The sequence below is a fragment of the Oryctolagus cuniculus genome, chromosome 4 (genome assembly GCF_964237555.1).
Source record: "Oryctolagus cuniculus chromosome 4, mOryCun1.1, whole genome shotgun sequence".
Lineage (NCBI taxonomy): Eukaryota > Metazoa > Chordata > Mammalia > Lagomorpha > Leporidae > Oryctolagus > Oryctolagus cuniculus.
The window spans coordinates 120,293,999-120,312,744 of NC_091435.1; positions in this window are offsets into that span (position 1 = coordinate 120,293,999).

The window sequence follows — 18,746 nt, forward strand, 5'->3', positions numbered from 1 at the left end:
GGTACTGGAAGTTGTCCCTTGGCCACCTGGCTAGGGAGGATCCAAAGACACAGTCTGTGGGTATTGGGGATACTGAGGGCAAGGACCCTGGAGCCTTCCTTGTCTGGCTCTCAGTCTGGAACTGTATTTCAACTCTCAGGTCTGGACTAAATTCCCTCTCCTTTCCTTAAGCTGGAAGCAAGGCATTGCTCTCTATACCGAGCTACTTAGGGCTGGGAGAGGGATGATATAGGCACTCTTTCCTTACTGCCTTCTTGAGTACATTTTTTGTGTGTTATTATATGAAAGCCAGGCACTGTGGTCTCTCACCTGGCTTCCGGCACTCTTGTGACTGTGGCTTGGTGCCTAAACAGCTGTTCAGATTTGTGTCTCTATTGAGAGATGATCTCTGGAGCATCTTACTCAGCTACTACCTTGCTGTGCCCTGCTCAGCTCACCTTCTATGTGAAGATTTGATTTCCTTCTTAAAACCTTCTGTCCCCTTTTGCACAGTATAGGCCCTAAGGGTTTTAGGAAATTCAGTAGGGGAGAATTACTAATCCTTCTGCATGTGGAGTTGCTGAAAAATAAAATACTCTTAGGTTGCTCAACTTTTAAGTTTTTGTAGTAGCTTAACATTATATATTTGGGGCCAGCATTGTGGTGCAGTGATTAAGCTGCTGCCTGCGACACCAGTATCCCTTATGAGCACTGGTTCAAGTCCTGGCTGCTCCACTTCCAATCCAGCTCCCTGCTAATGCTCCTGGGAAAGCAGTGAAAAATGACTCAAGTACTTAAGTCCCTACTGCTCACATGGAAGACCCAGATGAAGCTCCTGGCTCCTGCCTTTGGCCTAGCCCAGCCCTGGCCTTTGCAGCCATTTGGGGAGTGAACCAGCAGATGGAAGATCTCCCCCACCCCCCAATCAACCTCTCTCTCTCTCTCTCTAACTGCCTTTCAAATAAATAAAGTAAATCTCCATAAAAATTAAAATAACATATACTAACTCACAGTTTATGTGAGTCAGGAATCCAAGCAGGCTGAGCTGAGTTCTTTGCTTCAGATCACAACTAAAGTGTTGGTTGGGCTACATTCTCACCTCTGAGTTTGACTGGGCAAGGGTCCATTTGAAGCCTCATTGGGATTCCTGGTAGACTTCAGTCTCTTGAAGCTGTAGACCCTCCCCTACAAACCATCCACAGCTCTCTGTCATGCGGGGCCCCCCACAGACAATGCACAGCATGCGTGCTGCTTCCTTAAAGCCAGCAGCAGAGCCAGAGCAAGACTGCTAGTCTTGCAAGCATCATGTAATTACAGGCGGGACAGCCCAGCACCAGTGCCATCAGGTGTCATTTGGAAACCAGTCCCAGGTCCCACATGCACTCAGGGGACAGGTGGGACATGTAGGGTCACAGATGGTTCAACCTTCTAAATGTTTTTCACAGATATTTGCCTTCATCCCTTATGGACTTCCCAAGAATCTGTTTTTATTTTAATTTTTAAATTTTTATTCAATTTCATTTTATTTGTAAAGCAGAGAAACACAAAGACAGAACAATATCTTCCATCTTCTGATTCATTCACCAAATGCCTGCAACGGTCATATCAGGACCAGATCAAGAATAAATAGATAGATAATTAAATCTTTTTAAAAAGTGGATGTAAGATGCAAAAAACTTTCCGAGGACTCTCTGGGGCCCTGTAGCTCAGAAGAAACTCAAAGAGTGCTGGAGGTCCGTATACCAGAATAGAACTCACAGCTCTTTGGGCAGTGTTGAAGCGTGGCAGGTGGAGGTGCTTATCTGGCCTGGGTTAGAAAGGTCCTTCCTGTGACCTACTGTTGTAACTGAAAGTGGACGAATGGTGGATAAATGGGGGAGGCTGCTCATACCTAAGAAGATTCTGGACCGGCGCCATGGCTCACTTGGCTCATCCTTCACCTGCAGCGCTGGCACTCCGGGTTCTAGTCCCGGTCGGGGCGCCAGATTCTGTCCCGGTTGCCCCTCTTCCAGTCCAGCTCTCTGCTGTGGCCCGGGAGGGCAGTGGAGGATGGCCCAGGTGCTTGGGCCCTGCACCTGCATGGGAGACCAGGAGGAAGCACCTGGCTCCTGGCTTCGGATCAGCACAGCGCACCAGCCATAGCGACCATTTGGGAGGTGAACCAATGGAAAAGGAAGACCTTTCTCTGTCTCTCTCACTGTCTAACTCTGCCTGCCAAAAAAAAAAAAAAAAAAGAAGAAGAAGAAGAAGATTCTGGAGAATGCAGGAGACCAGAGAAGAGATTCTATATCAATTTTAGCTATACTGGAAATTAGAATGGTGACTTTGACTTTGGGTTACATCCAAGGGACCCACCTCAGAGTTATGAAAGACTTTTTTATGGAAACAGAGGCTGCAATTATGTCATGGAGTAGTGGCTACGTGGCCTGCCTGCAACGTTACTCTGGAAGGCAAGCAGGCTCTTCCGTGGCTGGGGACCAGTTCTGAGAACTATCAGAACTACCCTTTCCCACCTTTCCATTGTTTCCTTACTTTCCCTCAAATTCTGCAACAGGAGGTTAATCCTAAAATTTTTTTTACACCTAGAGAACTACTGTGGGAAAACAGATTTATTTGAAAGCAAGCATCTGAAATATAACCAGTTTATTTTTTTTTAAATCTTTTATTTAATGAATATAAATTTCCAAAGTACGACTCATGTGTTACAATGGCTTCCCCCCCCCATACCGTCCCTCCCACCCATAACCCTCCCCTTTCCCACTCCCTCTCCCCTTCCATTCACATCAAGATTCATTTTCGATTATCTTAATATACAGAAGATCAGCTTAGTATACCTTAAGTAAGTATGAAATATAACCAGTTTAAAACATGATAACTTTCTCCCTAGGCTTAAGAAACTCAAATTCTTACCCATCTTAATTACCTTCATTTATCTCTTTACATCAGCAGTTAGTAGCTGTTCAATACATGTGATGATAATATCGAGAATCCATCTATCTACCAGTAAATACATAGGATTATCCCAATTTTGCCACAGGGTTATCTGTCCCATGAGGGTAATCATCTCACAGCAACAATATCAAGCATCCTATTGGAATTGTTTTTAAAAATCATATAATTATAATATCATTGTGAAATTACTATTATGATTAGTTACCCTCAAACAAAATTATAATAATTTTAATCCATATCTTGACTCCACAAGAAGAGATTCAGGGCAGTGTTTTACTGTTTATGATAAATGTTACAGTGGTGGGTCTGCCTCTGTTACACTGAGCGATTCCATCAGGACGGGGAGGAGATTTCATCCGAGGAAGAGGGCGAAGGGGATACAAAGGCCCCCAGGCAACCGCAAGGCTGGGTTCTGGTGGTCACAGGATCCCCTTTGGAGGCCTTGACCTTGCTTTTCCCACCCTTTTAAACGGAAAATGAGATTTACCTGTGATAAAATGCAAAAAATAACTTCAGACTGCTTCATCTCCAATGTTACCTTCACCTCAAATCTTTTTAATTTTTTAGATTTGTTTATTTATTTGAAAGTCAGAGTTACAGAGAGGCAGAGGCAGAGAGAGAGATCTTCTATCCCCAAACGGGCACAGTGGAAACCAGGAGCCTGGAGCTTCTTTCAGGTCTCCCAAGTGGGTGCAGGGGCCCAAGGACTTGGGCCATCTTCTACTGCTTTCACAGGCCACAGCAGAGAGCTAGATCAGAAGTGGAGCAGCTGGGACTTCAAGCGACGCCCATATGGGATGCCGGCACTGCAGGCGGTGGCTTTACCCACCACACCGCAGCACCGGCCCCCACCTCAAATCTGACACCAAGGTTTGCCACAGAGTTTTGATGGTTTAAATAGGTTGTTTGCTGTGGGACACCATGAAGTACCCAAGACCTTCAAAGAACCCTCTAAATACCTGAGGATGGGCTTTCATAAAACCAAAGGACTTTTTAAATGCAGATCTTCCCCCTCCCAATTTCCCAAAAACCTCTGGGTCTGTGCTGTTTAAAGGATGTAGTAAGTAGACGGCCACCTCAAGCCAGGACCACCCCAAGGCCCATCGGTCCAGAGGGCCACTTGCTGTCTCTTTCAAGGCTGATGGTCCATCATCATGGGCAGTTACTGTTGTCTGCTGAGCTGAGTGACCGTGCTCCACAGAGCCATTGGGGGTGTAAGGTGGAAACGATCCTTTGAGGTGGTACACACCCTCCCTCCATGCTAGGCTTGGCCAAGGAAGGCACTCTCTTGGGATTAAATCCCAGGGTACCAGCCCAGCATCCTTATACCTGTGAGTCCTCATGGGGTCATTCCTCACCTTGGGAGCTGTGTGTCATGCCAATTCTGGCATTCAGTCCTGGTGATCAAAACCACTGTCCCTCTTCCTTCTTTGGTTTTTCAGCTTTTCCTTTACAAACCTTGAATCCCAGAGACTGATGGTCCCTTTCCTGGAAAATAGAGTCCTGGGCCATCCTCCTGTGGGCAGGCACCCTCAGAAGGGAGTTTCATCTTCAAAAACAACCCTGTCCTACTCTAAAGCCAGCAGAAAAATCCTTTTATCTCCAGGGACAACCACACTTGAGAAGGGTAAGCTGCTGAAGCAGGAACTCATGGTAGCTATCAGCCTTATCTTGCTGGCTTTTCTCCCGTCACTTCCCACTTTCACTCCCTGCATGTTCCTGAAGTTCCTCAGGACACCAGATCTGGACACCTGCCTCTGTTGGGGGTATCAGGAAGAAGCAACTGTGAATGAAGGCGCAATAGGGCAATTGAACACAGATCTACAGAAGTACAAGATCTCCAGAAATAGGAATCAGCACAAGCCTATAGACTTAGATTGTAGACAAGAGGGGCTGGTTCTGTAAGGAGGTCAGTTTGCCCACAACTGATCCAACAGCTCAGCGGTTCGGCATTTGATAGCTAACCTTACTGCAATCAGTGGCCATTAGCAAAGCATTTGAACTGTGAAAGTTCTGTGATGGGAGCAGTCACTGTGCTTTGAGGCTTGGTTTCAGTCCTCAATACACAACCAAAATTTCAGGATGAAAGGTGCTGAACGATGACTTTGTTGGAGTCTGTTCATGGGGAGATTGGCATTTCTCTTTCTTCTTGAGTCGGGTCATTTATGGGCATCATTTTCATTTAGAGTCACAACACAAGTATAAAGTGTAGCATTCATGCCACACGTTTTCCTCATGATGACTAAAGCTTTTTGCTTGGTGACTATGGTTTGGGAAGACCAGTACAGTCTTGAAAGGACTCACTGAAGAGCCCGCCTCAGACCCTGTGTTATCTGCCCCTCCACCTCTTTCACTCGAACCTATTTCCTAGTCTGCCCTGAAACAGTGAATCTGTTCTGTTCTGGAGTCAAATGAATAGGGCAGAGGAGGGAGAGAAGGGGATGAGGCAAGAAGAAGGGAGGCTCAGGCTGGCAGAAATCCTCTCTGCTCCACAGTCACGTGCCTTGCCACCTCATGCCAAGCTTGGGGCAGAAGGAGGAATCTGAGCTATGACGCTTTCTCCAAATGTAGGATTTTTAAAAATATTATTAAAAAGATACTGTTTATATTTAGTTAGTTTCCTATTTCTGCACATGCAGAAATTTGCAGCAATTGTTACAATGTTAAACCTTCATTTGTCTGCAAAGCTGAAGAATTTTATGACTTTACAAAGCTTCTGTCTTCCAGAGAACCTAGGGGAAGAGGAGAAAGGTCTTTTAGAATTCTGAGATGGATCCTCTCATCTGATGGATGAGAAAACTGAAGCCCAGGTAGGAATACCCAGAGAGGTTTAGCAGATTAGTAGGAGGGAAGTGATCCAAGGTTTTTCTCCCTAAATTAATGCTCTATCATAAAAGCCAATTTATTCATTCATTCATTCTTCAAAAAACCATTTGAGTTCTCACTATATGCCAGCCATGGTTCTGGGCACAGTCCCTGCCCTCTTGAATTTACATGTTAGTGGGCGATGAGTGCAACTTCATGGTAGGAGCAGGATGCTGTGGAGGGGTGAGGAAGGCTAGAGGCAAGAGCTCTCAAGTCTTTGCATGCAATAATGGCAAGTCGTTTTGGTGTGATTGGGACACGGAGAAAAGAGTGTGAAGAGAAGGCAAGAGGGAATGAGCAGGCTGGAGAGGGAAGCGGGGCCGAGTCCTAAGGAGGTGTGCAAGCTTGGAGGGATCTCCTGGAGCACTCTGGGAAGGGCAGTGACATGATAAGGGCTGTGCTTTACAAAGGCTCCGGTGTGACTGAAGAAAGATGGAGAGATTAGAGAAGAGCTTGCCAGTGTGACTGTGAGACAACTGCCTACCTCAGGGGCAGCAGGTAGAACACGGTGGCCCCTCCCAGCAGCCTCACATGTTTATTCCAGTGACCTGTACAAAAGTAATTTTCTGTGTGTGTCGTGATAAGACACAGATTAAAAAGCACTACCTTGGAGGAGGGCAGAATTCTATATGGGTAGACCAGTGAGAAAGGAAATTCAAGTGGGAATCCTGTTGACCTGGACCTGATTCTGGAATTAGTAATTTCCTGGTTGAAGGTAGTGGATGGGAAGAAGAGACTCCTAGTCTTGGGCAACTCGGAGGGTTTTAATGCCATTCATAGCGATGGGAACATAGGTGAAGAGATAGTTTGTGGGGAGAGGCTGAGTCAGGACACGCGAATAATGAAGTAGCTGGGAGGTATCCAAGAAGTAGTGTTGAGTGAGCAGATTAACATATGGCTCTTGAGTGGGGAAGGAGATCTTGGCTAGGACTGTACATTTGAGAAATTTCAGCATATCTTGTAACTGAACCTCTAAGCTCAGTGAATCAGGTGGGCCAGGAGAGATGTGTGGTGTGATAGGGAAGTTGTGGTGGGGCTAGCACTGTGGTGCAGTGGGTTAAGCCAATTCCTGTGGTGCCAGCATCCCATGTGCACACTGGTTGGAGTCTCCTCTGCTCCATTTCTGGTTCAGCTCTCTGCTAATGTCCCTGGGAATGCAATAGATGATGGCCCAAGTACCTGTGTCCTGCCACCCACGTGGGAGAGCCAGATGGAATAGCACATCAACATATACACAGGGTCTTCCAAAAGTTCATGGAAATGTATATTTATGAAAAAATTATGAATAGATTTTAACATTTTTGGCATCAAAATAATTTTATCTTTTAAAAATGGGTTTATGTATTTTTTTTGAAAGTCAAAGTTATAAAGAATCAGATAAAGACAGAGAAAGAGAGATCTTCCATCTGCTGGTTCACTTCTCGGATGGCCATAATGCCAGGGAAGGACCAGGAGCCAGCAGCATAGTCCAGGTCTCCCACATGGGTGACAGGGGCCCAAACATGTGGGCCATCCTCCACTGCTTTCCCAGGCCATTAGCGGGATTGAAAGTGGAGCAGCCGGGACTCCAGTCAGCGCTCATGTGAGATGCCAGTGTTACAGGCAGCAGCAAAACCTGCTGTGCCACTATGCTGGCTCCAGGGCCTCTCTTCCATGCAATTACCTGGACCCCTGTCTGGATAGGCCCACAGAGCAGCTGGCGCTGATGTGTCAGGGTTAGGGAGGTCTCTTCAGGATCTTAGGGAGAACAAGAGCAGGTGTGAGTCACTGTGGAAACTCCGGGGCTGAGGTGATGCCAGTGGTGGGCACAAGGAGTCAGCACAAAATGTGGTCTCATCTGTGTGCACCGCTGGTGAGGTTGGGTTATTCAGATGCTTGGGTGTGGCAGAAAGAGCAGCATTCTTGGAGAGAGCTGCAGAGACATGACTCCTCAGGGCAATGCCAGCTTTCTGGAAGCGGAGGGAACTTTTAGCAAAAAGATGAGTGAGGGGGGAAATTTGTTTTCTTGGAAACAGAAGTTCCAAAGATCACAGCTGAAAGGAAAGTTCGGGAAGAAGAGGAATGGCAGAAAGCTGTGCTGGGGAAAGAAATGGACAAAGAAAGGACCAAGAGTGTGTGAGGAGAGACAGCCAGAGACGGTGGTGACCAAAGATGATCAAGACTGCAGAGACAGAGTGCAGGAGGTGGGGATGGCAAGGCAGATTCAGATCCCATAGGGGTCAGCTGTGCTTCCAAGAGGGCCTCAGCCAAGCAGAGTCCCAGGCCTCTCCACATTCTTGGGAAAGAACAGCAGTCCCCATAGGATGACACATTCCCTACTGATGGGGAGGATTTACTCCAGGCCTTGTCAGTGAGCTTCCTGGGCAGGGTGAAAGTTGGTCTCTGGGTTGCTTCCATGCCTCTTTGCACCGTCTGCTCCTACAGGTGACCTGGAAGCCTCTGAGTTCATATTTGTTGGTGTACTGGGAGTGCCTTTAATTTGTATAAACCTTTCAGCCTCCTGTCTTGGTTAATTCCATGCACACCTTATCCTCATGTGCTCTGACATATAGAGACCTAACGGTCCCACAGTAATTCTCCTGCCTATCAGATACCCATGAGCTGGACCCACTCAGGGAACTTGACAGCAGCTTGGCAACTCAGAGGGTCAGATTATGGTCAAGGGGATGGTCAGGTTCTTGGCACCACTCCTGTGTTCCATAACAAGGAAGCAGAGGGATCTGACCATAGAGAAAAAGCAGGAAAAGCAAGAAGCAAATGTATTATAACAGATACGGAATACAGTGAGGTAGGGGTATACTGGACGTATTTGTTTTCTTATTAGTGATGTGACGATTCCTCTGGGATAGTGAGGCCTCTTTGTAAAATTACTTCAGGAGCAGCTATGGGGTACAGTTTAAGCCTGGCTATCAGTGCAGACGTTCCTAACTTCAGCAAGCTTCAGAACACCGGAGGGCTTGTTAGAGCACAGTCTACTGTCCTCCGTCCACTGGAGTTCCTGCCTCAGTGACCCTGGGGGTCTGCGTTTGCCACACACTCCTAGGTGGTGCTGATCTGAAGTACTGGCTTACAGGAAAGGAGACATCACCTGAATAACTGTGGGGAATGCTGTGGGGGTGGAGGAAGGGGGACGCAGGAGGTAAGGCCTTGGGGCTGGTGGGATGCTGAGTGATGTGTTAGGCAATCCTCCAAATGTCGGTAAAGATGTCTCAAGTGTAACATTCTTGGGGCAAAGAGATTTCTTGTGGAAAATGGAAATGGGGTTGAGCTTTGCCTTCTGGAATGACACGGGGGTGACAGAGACATCCTCCTTCTCTATGGGATCAAGGGACTTGAAACCACATCATGCATGTTTTCAAAAATCTTCACAGAGCACTTGAAAACTTCCCCCAGGTGGTAGGAAATGAGGGTGTGGGACGGTGATTGAAAGGACTTGCACTTTAAAACCAAAGGAACGGGGCTGGCGCTGTGGTGCAGTGAGTTAACTCCCTGGCCTGAAGTGCCAGCATCCCATATGGGTGCCGGTTTGAGACTTGGCTGCTCCACTTCTCATCCAGCTCTCTGCTGTGGCCTGGGAAAGCAGGAGAAGATGGCTCAAGTGCTTGGGCCTCTGTACCCATGTGGGAGACCCAGAAGAAGTTCCTGGCTCCTGGCTTCAGATCGATGCAGCTTCGGCCATTGCAGCCAACTGGGGAGTGAACCATCGGATGGAAGACCTCTCTCTCTCTCTCTCTCTCTCTCTCTCTCTCTGCTTCTCTCTCTGTATAACTCTGACTTTCAAATAAATAAATAAATCTTTAAAAAAACAACAACAAAGGAACAAAAACTCAAGGTGTGGCGGGGGTTTGTTTACTTCAACTGACCCATGCACTGAATGTCATCTAGAAGGAAGTGCTTGCTGGGCAGAAGAGAACATTCCACATTCCACGTTTCTGAGGAAGGTGTGATAAAGCAACACACAAAAAAACTGAGGGAGACAGAAGCTCCTCAACTCACGGACAAGAAGCAATTCAAAAGGATTTCAAGCGGCCAGCACTGTGGCATAGAGGTTGGGTATTCATCTGCAGTGCCGGCATCCCATATCAGAGTCTCAGCTTCTCTGCTTCCGATCCACCTCCTTGCTAGTGCACCTGGGAAGGAAGAGGAGGATGGCCCAGGTCCTTGGGTGCCTGCATCCAAGTGGGAGAGCTGGTGGAAGCTCTTGGCTCCTGACTTCGGTCTGGCCCAGCCCTGGCTATTGTGGCCACTTGGGGAGTGAACCAATAGATGGAAGATCTTTCTCTCTGTCTCCTTCTTTCTCTGTATCTCTGCCTTTCAAATAAATATGTAAATTTTTTTAAAAAGGATTTTGATAAATCATGTGTTCATTAAGTCCTTGGTTACAAGACCATGCAAGTATCCACTGATTTCATCCCTTGGTGCTTGGCTTGGCAACTTTTCCCCGTATTTGTGAAAGCTCATAATTAGAAGCAATTTCTAACTTGTCATGCTGTTAACAGTGGTTACTTCTAAAAGGTTGGATTACTACATTTTTCTTTATTTCTGTACTGTTGATTTTTCTTTAAATCAGGAGTTTCATTGCTTTTGTAATCATAAAGTATTTTTAGAAAGCAGATTTTATTTCATACTTCAGTTTTCAATTATTACATACAACTAGAGACTTATTGCACTTGAAAATGGGGAAAGGGTGAAAAAGTTTTATTATAAAGATGAAACATAAATGAAATTTAGCTTTTACTGTGTTGAAACTAAACACACAGAGATGATCTTCTCGCAAGTGTGTATTTGACATGGAACTGAACTAACCTGTCTTGTGATGAGTTTATTTTAATAGGCTTCCAACAGAAACTTGGGATGAATGCGGCTGTGTGGGTGCATGGACGGCACTTCTTGATGGTGGTTTCACTCCACAGCCCATGTGGGACTTCAGCTCATGGTACATGGGACAGGACTCAACACTAACGAAGACTGGGACATTTGAGTAACATCCAAAATCATCTTCAAGATGTAGGTCCAGCTGGCTTCAGACAGCTAACACAAATGCAGTTCAAAGCAGTGACTAACAATGAATGGGCTCTTTGTCTTTGAAACTCCTTCAAATCCAAGTCCTCAAAGCCTTGTTAAAGCTAACAAAATTGGTTTTGTTATTTGGTTTCTTTATCAGCAGACCAGATACCGTCCCCCTCATGGAATAATAGCTTTCTCTCAAGAATCTCCATTCTTTCTGTTGCATCTGTAAGGTATCCAGGCATTTTTAAAAAAATCAACTTTGGCAGAGCTATCCGGGCTGCTCCCAACAGCCTAAACACAATTCTGGCTGAGAAGACACGCGCACAGAATGCTGTGGAGTGTCTGGAAAAGCTTTTCGTTTCTAATAAAAGGGACAATCATAGCTGACACTGGCTCTTCTTCCTTTTTGTTTTCTTTTTCTATTATTAGTATTATTAGTTTATTTGATAGGCAATAAGATAGAGAGGGACAGAGACAGACAGAAAGAGATCTTCCATCTGCCAGTTTACTCCAGAGCCAGGAGCCAGGAAACCCAATCTAAGTCTCCCACGTGGGTGGCAGAGACCCAGTTACTTGAGCCGTCATCTACTACCTCCCAGGGTGTGCCACATTTTCGAGAAGCTGGAATCTGAAGCAGAGCTGGGACTTGAACCCAGACTCTCAGCACATTGTGTGTTAACTACTAAGCCTCTGCCCCCATTCTCCCTCTTCTACACAGGGGGCAGACTTTATGTCTGGAGCTGGGGTACCTTCTTGCCAGCTCATGGGAAAGGCTGAGAGAATTGCAGACATAGGAACTGGTAACACTGAACTGTTGAAGTCACATAAGTGACACTTCAGATTTCTTGTTATGTGAAGAAGACAAATATTATTTGTCTAATTCCTGTCAACTCTTGAATTTTGAGTTCTGTTACTTGCAACCATGATATTCACTTAGAGAATCATGGATCAGGGCAGACAGGCAAAGAGAGACTAAAAACAAGCAATAAATGTAGATCTAGACAGTTTAGGAGTTGATACCAGGAAGGTGTAGTAGCGGGATATCAGCTACAGGATGATGATCAAGGGGTGTTAGCCGAGTAAAAAGCCCCATTTGTCTGTATAAACAGAATACTAAGTGTAGGCTTTATGATTAGGAACTTAGGAGTAGCCAGTGAATATAAAGTTTCTAACTCCTTTATAACCAGAAACATTGAACTGCAGTCAATAAAAGTCTAACTGTCTATACCTGTGAGTACCATGATTTTGACAGCTGTGTCATTTTTACCAAAAAGGAAAATTATAAATGTACAAAGCAGGAAGCCCATTTTTGTTTGCTATCGAGAGTCATGGGAGAGGAAAACCAGTGTTTCTTCAGTTGACACTAGAATTGTTATTGGAGAAAAAAATTACCATTCTTTGTAAGAAAAACTTGACCCTGCACATATGGAAGTCAGAAGCTGATGTAATAAGAAATGGCCAAAATGCTTTACACAGAAAAGCAAATAGCGTGTTTTGCTCCCGAGAGGACAATTGGAAGAGAGGTCCAGTGATCTGTAGGAGGCAAAATCAGGGTGTGGTGACTAGTGGCATCTGATTCAGCCATCACAAGATGGGGCCCATCTCTGCCAACATTGTGCCACTGTAACAAGTATCTTTTTGTTTAGGAGTAATAGATCTCCAATTGTTCACGGACAGGGGGCTGAGATTGTAGCTTTTGTTTCCAAGACAGTGTAACTGGTAATTTGCATGAGAACATATAAAGGACATAGAAAACTGAGTTTTGTGCTTCAACTGTGCCTTGATAATTTACTCAGCAGGGAATGTTCTTCCTCTAACCCGAGATGGAAGCTCCAGCACCAAGACTTTTCTAGTCATTGCTTGGTAACACAAAGTCTTGAGGCCCCTTTAAATGGCAAAACAGTCTTATTTCTGAAATTAGTCCCATAGCCAAAGCTCGAGACTTCATTAGAAACTGCAGTTACTCCCTCCCTCCTCAGATAGGGCTTACTTCAGGGGGTGGTTTCTGACTCCTGGGGAGGGCATGGGGTTGGCATTTTTTGGTGCAGGGGCTCAGGTCATCTTGGCCATCTTGGTTTTTTTTTGTGTGGTTTTTTTTTGTTTTTGTTTTTGTTTTTGTTTTTTTTTTTTTTTTTTTTTTTTTTTTTTTTTTTTTTTTTACAGGCAGAGTTAGACAGTGAGAGAGAGAGACAGACAGAAAGGTTTTCCTTCCGTTGGTTCACCCCCGAAATGACCGCTATGGCCAGCGCGCTGTGACCCATGCGTTGCGCCGATCCGAAGTCAGGAGCCAGGTGCTTCCTCCTGGTCTCCCATGCGGGTGCAGGGCCCAAGCACTTGGGCCATCCTCCGCTGCCCTCCCAGGCCACAGCAGAGAGCTGGACTGGAAGAGGAGCAAACGGGAAAGAACCAGCGCCCCAACCGGGACTAGAACCTGGAGTGCCAGCACTGCAGGTGAAGGATGAGCCAAGTGAGCCGTGGCGCCGGCCAAGAGGTTGGCTTGTTTTTAAACAGACTCTTCCTCACCCAACCCTAACTTTCACTGTTTTGCTGTTTCTCATTTCTCGAGGTTTGGAGCACAGGGTGGAGGAGAGGGAAGTGAAGAGGGAGTGTTCTTAGCTGACTGGCCCTGTAGGTGCCCAGTTCATGTTCTCTGGGCCTGGGCTATGTTTAAAGCTGACTCTTTTCTTAGAGGGGATCTTTGGTTATTTAGCCACACTGGAGTTGTTCCACAGGTCCTTTGGAGAACATTGCTGGAGACTTCTGGTCTGCAAATTGCCTGGCCTGATAAGTTGGCTTCCCCCCACCTGGCTGGCTTATTGTGTACTCTTGGCAGCCCCTAGGAGAGCTGGGATACCTTGAGTATTTCTCTGCTGAGGCCTGCTTGTGTCTCCAGTTGGCACGATTATGAGGGATCATAGGCAACTCCACACCTGCTCACCTGATCCTTCGGCAGGCTCATGCCTCCTCAGCAGCCACTAGCTCTGGGAATACAGCAGCACGCCCCTGCACTCTGGCCGTCAGGGAGTCAGCTCTCACCTCTTAGCTTTCACAAGATTTAGTGAACCAGTCCCTTCAAAACACAGGGTGTGGCTGGTGCCGCGGCTCACTGGGCTAATCCTCCACCTAGCGGCGCCAGCACACCGGGTTCTAGTCCCGGTCGGGGCGCCAGATTCTGTCCCAGTTGCCCCTCTTCCAGGCCAGCTCTCTGCTGTGGCCCAGGAGTGCAGTGGAGGATGGCCCAAGTGCTTGGGCCCTGCACCCCATGGGAGACCAGGAGAAGCACCTGGCTCTTGCCATCAGATCAGCGCGGTGTGCTGGCCGCAGTGCGCCAGCCGTGGTGGCCATTGGAGGGTGAACCAACGGCAAAGGAAGACTTTTCTCTCTGTCTCTCTCTCTCTCACTGTCCACTCTGCCTGCCAAACACACACACACACACACACACACACACAGGGTGGACATTGCTGAGCCTTTCTCCCAAGCCTTGAGGTGAGGGACAGACGCAGGGCGTAGGACTGAGAGCACCCACACAAGCCTTTCCAAGACCTAATAGCATAGACACGAGCAGTGGGGGTGTAATTGTGATTTGAATGTACCATAGAAATCCTTCTGTGGCTCTCAGAAGAGGTGGAGCTTGGGACCAGTGTTGTGGTTATCCTGTTGCAGCCACCTGGGGAGTGTACCAGAGGATGGAAGACATCTCTCTCTGTCTCTCCCTCTGTCTGTAACTGCCTCTCATATAAATAAATACAAATTAAAAAAAAAAAAAAGACATGAGCTCCCACATGTGCATTTCCAATTACCTGCCCAAATCGGCAGCAATCTGAGGAGCTCTGCAGCGTAAGACTTGGCTGCTTTCCCCCGTCTGGGGCCCTGAAACTACCATTTGACTGATATTATCTGAACTATACGGATCTGCGTGTTAACCCACTTGGATAAGCAACTTTAATATTGGCCCTGTGCTCATAGCAACTTTAATGCTGAGAATTTATTAAACTACTAATAAGTGTTGATTTGATTAAATGGGTTAGAGAATCAAAATAAAAATTTTTTGAATGCTTTTTGAGAAACATTCTTTAAACTCAGAATGTTTAATTACAATAAATATGATACAAAATAATTATACACAAAATTTCCTAGAAAGGTGGGTAAGTGCCTACATTAAGAGATTCCCAGATTTTTTTTTTTAAAGATTTATTTATTTATTTGAAAGACAGAGTTAAGAGAGAGAGAGAGAGGTCTTCCATCCACTGGTTCACTCCCCAAATGGCCGCAATGACTGGAGGTGGGCCAGTCTGAAACCAGGAGCCAGGAGCTTCCTCCGGTTCTCCCATGCAGGTGCAGGGGCTCAAGGACTTTGACCATCTCTACTGCTTTTCCAGGCATTGGCAGAGAACTGGATCAGAAGTGGAGCAGCTGGGACTCAAACTGGTGCCCATATGGGATGCTGGCACTACAGGCTGCGTCTTTACCCGCTACTTCACAACGCTGCTGCTCCCCCACCCTGGTTTTTTATAGTCACCATACAATGGGTGGGCAAAAAAAAAAAAAAATTAGTGGTATTTGATTCTTAACAACAGACAGTAAAGGAAAGAGAAACTAGTTACAAACATCCTTATAATCTTGCAAATTGCACTCAGAAATACAGCAGAAAAGAGCTGTGTGAAAATACACTCTGTGTGGTCGGCGCTGTGGCTCAGCAGGTTAAGCCTCCTTCAACAGCAGCATGCCATATGGGCAACAGTTCCAGTCCCGGCTGCCCTACTCCTGATCCAGTTCTCTGCTAATGTGCCTGGGAAAGCAGTAGAGGATGTCCTAAAACAAAATCTCTGAACTCCACTGCATGATATAGCTCAAAGATTTTTCCCTGGGTAGCTGACTTTCTGTGAACGGTTGGGTAGATTTTCCTAGCTCGCTGTCCCTGGTTCACTACTATGGTGCCCGTTGGCCGTGTTTTCCTTGAAGTCCTAGAAAGGAACCACAGGAATATTCTAACACTAGAAAATCACATGTTCTCTTTATTATGATTCTTTGAGGCCAAGCTAATGGGAGCTAACACAGGGTCTTGCAGGGTACTTTTCTGTGACTGAGGCCTGTGTTAGTACTTGAGACAGAAAATGTTTAAGCAGAGAGTCTGATCTGAGCAGCAAGAAGTTGTCATAAAATTCATGTTTTCCTTCCTCTTCCTATATCTGGTAACAACTGCAACTATTTAGCATCTTTTAGCTCTTCCCATACTCTATCAAAAGGGGTTTCTTGAAACATATAGGCAGAGACTCAAAGCAGCTGAACTCTTCTACTCCTCACCCCTTTAAAAAGTGACTGAGCTCTTTAGTATCTATTTCGTTTTTTAAGGTTTATTTTTTTATTTGAAAGGCAGAGTTACACAGAGAGGAGAGAGAGGGAGATCTTCCAACTGCTGGTTCATTCCCCAAATGGCCACAATAGCCAGGACTGGGTCAGACCTAAGCCAGGAGCCAGGAGCCAGGAGCTTGTTCTGGGTCTCCCATATGTGTGCAGGGACCCAAGGACTTGGGCCACCTTTCACTGCTATCCCAGACACATTAGCAGGGAGCTCGATCAGAAGTGAAGCAGCCAAGACTCAAACTGGCGCCCCTTAGGGATGCTGGCACTGCAGACAGCAGCTTAACCCACTGCACCACAGGGCTGGCCCCCTTAGTACCTATTTTTTAGGCTTATGGATCTTAAGAACATACTGCCGCATTTGAGTGTTCATTTTGTACTACCTTTCCAGGCCAACACTATCCTCTGTGAAGTGCATGATGAGCCACAGCTCACAGACTTGAGTCAAACTGACCAGCATTGCTGAGACTGCCTTCATTTTATAGATCCCCGCAGTCCTCTGCCTTTCTGTCCCCACACTCCCCAGTACCATTAGATGGATCTCGGGCAGGGTGGGAACCCATGGGTCTCTAAACCAGATGCACAAGGTGGTCCTTCCTCTTCATGTTTTTCCTCCCACCCCGGCAGGACCTCAGACACCTCTATTTTGAGCTATCCTTTCTTTCTGCTTCCCCTGAGCACTCAGCTCTTCCCCTCAACGGGCTCATGGCTTTTGGAAAAGGGCAGCCAGTGAGAACAAACCTCTATAATGTAATAATAATATACATGTAAATAATAATAATAATATAATGTAAAGACAGGACCCAGCCTCTCTTCTGTCTCCCTTAGCCCAAAGTGTCCTCGCCCGTCCTTTTACCAAAAGAAATCCACTGAACTGAAGATGTGATTCTAATCTAGAATTAATTCTAATTAGACAAGTTACTGGATTCAAACAGTCATTTGCTTTTCCAGTAGATAAAACCCTCTTGGCCAGTATTGTCTAGAGGTATTTGTTTAGAACTCCAGGTCTGGGGCAGAAGACAGTTACCACTTATGTTTTATCCCCAGACTAATTAAAGCCCACCTGGCCATCATAAAAATTCCTTAAACAGAATTGCATTACTGAACAATCAAAGGAAGGTCTGAGCACCACTGAAGTAAGTTGGCCAGGAAGTAAACATGCACGCTCAGCCCCGACTTCAATCCCTACCACCTCACCTCTAAGTTCGAGATGGGGTGCCCAGGAATCAAGCAGTAGCTGCCTGCTCTTTGCCCTTGCTGTGTGCGTTGCAATACATTACCTACTTTCTTCCACCTCCCTGATGTCAGTGGTAGGCTTTCTGTGTGTAAGATGAGCAGACCCAAGTTTGGGGGTTCTGTAGCAACACTTACAAGTTTATGTGGTGGTTCCACAACACCAGTTCTAAAACTCATGCTGGGGCTGGCGCTGTAGCACAGCAGCTTAAAACCTTGGCCTAAAGCGCTGGCATCCTATATGGGCACTGGTTTGAGACTCAGCTGCTCCACTTCTGATCCAGCTCTCTGCTACGGCCTGGGAAAGCAGTGGAGGATGGCCCAAGTGCTTGGGTCCCTGCATCCGCGTGGGAGACCCGGAAGAAGCTCCCGGCTCCCGGCTTTGGATTGGCACAACTCTGGCTGTTGCGACCAATTGGGGAGTGAACCATCGAATGGAAGATGTCTCGCTCTCTGACCTCGTCTCTGTTTAACTCTGTAGAGTGAATAAATAAATCTTAAAAAAAAAAAAAACCTCATGTGTGCTTTCTTGCTACATGCATACCTCTTATAAGGGAGGACAGAGGAAAAAACAGTGAAAAAATTTATAGCTCAAAACAATATTCAGCTGTTAGCAATTCAGTTCCAAAAGACAGTTACATTTCTAAAATAATTTTATAATATAGTGCGTTTATTGCTATGGAAAGTTTTTTTTTTTTTTTTTTTTTTTTTTTTTGACAGAGTGGATAGTGAGAGAGAGACAGAAAGGTCTTCCTTTGCCATTGGTTCACCCTCCAATGGCTGCCACGCTGGCGCGCTGCGGAGAGCACACTGCACTGATCCGATGGCGGGAGCCAGGTACTTATCCTGGTCTCCCATGGGGTGCAGGGCCCAAGCACCTGGGCCATCCTCCACTGCACTCCCTGGCCACAGCAGAGAGCTGGCCTGGAAGAGGAGCAACCGGCACAGAATCCGGCGCCCCGACCGGGACTAGAACCCGGTGTGCTGGCGCCGCTAGGCGGAGGAATAGCCTGTTGATCCGCGGCGCCAGCAGAAAGATATAACAGACAGAAAATTGAAAAGCTGTGCATCATGACTCCAGTGTTTAAGTAGCAAATTAGGTGTATAAAGTGGAAACGGATATATGAAAAGCTAACAAGCTCCTGGAACATATTATAAAAGTATGCATAGTATATACCGCATCCATGGTTTTATTTGGCACAACACTATATAAAATGATTTTTGAAAATACTCGGGAGAGGGAAACTGTGTTGAGAGGCTAGAATGTCTCGAAATACAGCTATATAATTTCTTACAAGTCACAGGACTACTATTAGTTCATGGAAAATGTAATGAAAAGTTAATTT